Source organism: Adiantum capillus-veneris, chromosome 15 (assembly GCF_014529385.1).
Source record: "Adiantum capillus-veneris isolate H3 chromosome 15, ASM1452938v2, whole genome shotgun sequence".
Classification (NCBI taxonomy): Eukaryota; Viridiplantae; Streptophyta; class Polypodiopsida; order Polypodiales; family Pteridaceae; genus Adiantum; species Adiantum capillus-veneris.
Window position 1 is genome coordinate 50146601 of NC_140945.1, and position 2579 is coordinate 50149179.

Sequence of the window (2579 nt, forward strand, 5' to 3'; positions counted from 1 at the left end):
GCATGAAGAGGCATGTGGTGGTCATTTTGCCCAAGAATCAACTGTGAAGAAGATTTTGCTTGCGGGGTATGTTTGGCCAAGCTTGCATGTGGATGTTCAACATTGGTGTAAAAGCTGTCACAATTGTCAGATAAATGGAAATAGAAGGTTGGTGCATGGCCCGAGGCAAATAGTGCTTGCAAATGGACCCTTTGAAAAGTGGGGCATTGATGCTATGGGTCATCTGCCTAGGACAAAAAATGGTAAACTCTACATTCTAGTGGCTGTAGACTATATGACTAGGTGGGTGGAAGCTCAAAGTGTGGCAAGAGTGAATGAGAGGACAGTTAGCAAGTTTGTGTACAATCACATTTGTTGCAGATTTGACACACCTTTGGAGATTGTTTCTGATAATGTTCCAGGGTTTAGGAAGGGCTTGCTCACAGAAGTTTGTGAAGAGCTTCACATTCTACATCATCATAGCACACCATACTACCCACAGTCAAATGGTTTGGTGGAGAAGGCTAATAGTGTCATTGTAGGAATCATTAGAAAGATGGTGCAAAACAAGACAAAATTATGGGATGACTTCTTGGATGGTGCCTTGTGGGCATATCGAACCACATATAGGGAAGCCACGGAGTTCACACCATTTCACTTGGTCTATGGTCAAGAGGCTTTGCACTTTATCGAGCACAACATTCCAACAATGCGACTTCATGGCAAAGGCGCACAAGATAATCAAGAGGTATGGATGGATCGACTTCTTACGTTAGTGGAGCTTGAGTGGAAAAGAGAAGCAGCATATGAGTGCTACAAGAGGAAAGCCACACAAGCCACACAAGCACGACAAGAAACTGAAGGACAAAGGCATCAAGGAAGGAGAGCTTGTGCTAAGGTATGACAATCGACTTGACAATCGTTTTGATGCCAAATTTGAAACAAGATGGCAGGGGCCATACATAGTCAAGAAGGTTTTCAATTCTAGCTACTATCATCTTATGGACTTGAATGGTAAAGAGCACTCCAGGAAGGTAAACGGGTATCGCTTGAAGCCCTATTTGAGTCGCCTTCTACCAAAGGATCTACCAAAGATCTGTCAAAAGGCCGCTGTCTCATGTAAGTATTGTTACATGAAGCATGAGTGTAACTCCAGCCAAAATTCTGAGGGCCCAAACAACGAAGATCTCGTCAAGGACTCTCAAGCACTCTCTTTGGAAAAGATTCTCTATGATGGTACATGAATATACCATCATCCTGGGGGAGGGCTAATGATGGCCGTTTTTCGGCTCTCCATAATTGCCATAGTAAGTTACTCCACCCTACCAAATTCACCCAAACGCTATGGCTATCCCTAGCATTTCACTGTCCCACTTTTCTCACAAGTAGCCCTTAGTCTTCTCTCACCCTTCCACACACCTACTCACTCTTACAAATCCCTCCCTCTCCTTCCCTCTCTTACAAACCTGCAATTTCCATGGCTTCTCTCACCCTCTTCACCATTACCCTTCTCTCTCATCCCTATAGTTCTTTTATGAACCTCTACATACATACACCCTCTCCATGTCTCTCTCTATTGCTTCTATGTTACAATTTCATTTACCTCTCCTAAAAATATCTAAAATTCAGCATATTAACCATGAAAACTTCTGCAAATTGAGGATTTTTCATCAACAAATCCTCTTTTCATTGTGGTGGTCAACCGTGGTGGCGGCGTAAAGAAGCGAAGAAGAAGAAGAAGATCAACGGTCATTTTTTCCACAATCTACACAAGGGTGAGTTCAAGCTTCTTCAATGCTTCACCATCTCAATGATTCTCTTTTAATTCACCCCTCTTCCTTCATCAAATCAACTCATCCTACCCATTGTAAATGTATCACTAACAATTCTAGTGATTATTACCACTAACAACTAACTTCTCTTGTAAAAATGCACCCACACTATCAACATATGGAGTAGGCAACCGCGCAAGTAAACCAAATTCACTCACTCCCATGGAAGTTTCTCTCCTCTCACCACATCAATAATTCTCTTACTTGAGCCCACATTCATGTGACTCAAGAGAAAAGAGAGACCCCATTCTCATTTGAAATTCATAAAAATTCATAATCCTTGATCTTTCCTAATAAAATTGATTAGGCTTAATCCTAATCAAGGCTTCTAAAACCTATAAATAGAACCCATTCCTCCTTGTAAAAGACATCACTATACCATTGCACACTAGATTGAGCGTACCACACGCCAGTTCTATCTTGGTTGTAAAGAGAGAGTAAGCTTTCTATACACCATCACCTTGGTGCATAGAAAAGCTTGAGCTAGTTTGAGTGAGTGGGAGTAGAAGATATTCTTCCTACCATTGTTGTATCTACCCCAACATCAATGAATTGGTAGTTCTGGGTGCAATTCATGTCCAAAGGCTCACGCTTCTCCTCCAATTTGGCTTGGCAAACTCATTCAGCTTCATAAGGTGACTTGTTTCATTGAAGGTTGTTGTTTTGTTGCTTGTGATTCATTGGCTATTGTTTGGCTACCATTGTAAGAGGGTGGATGGTGAGAGGGCTCCCATAACCCTAAGACAATGTTCTAGTGATGCTATAACC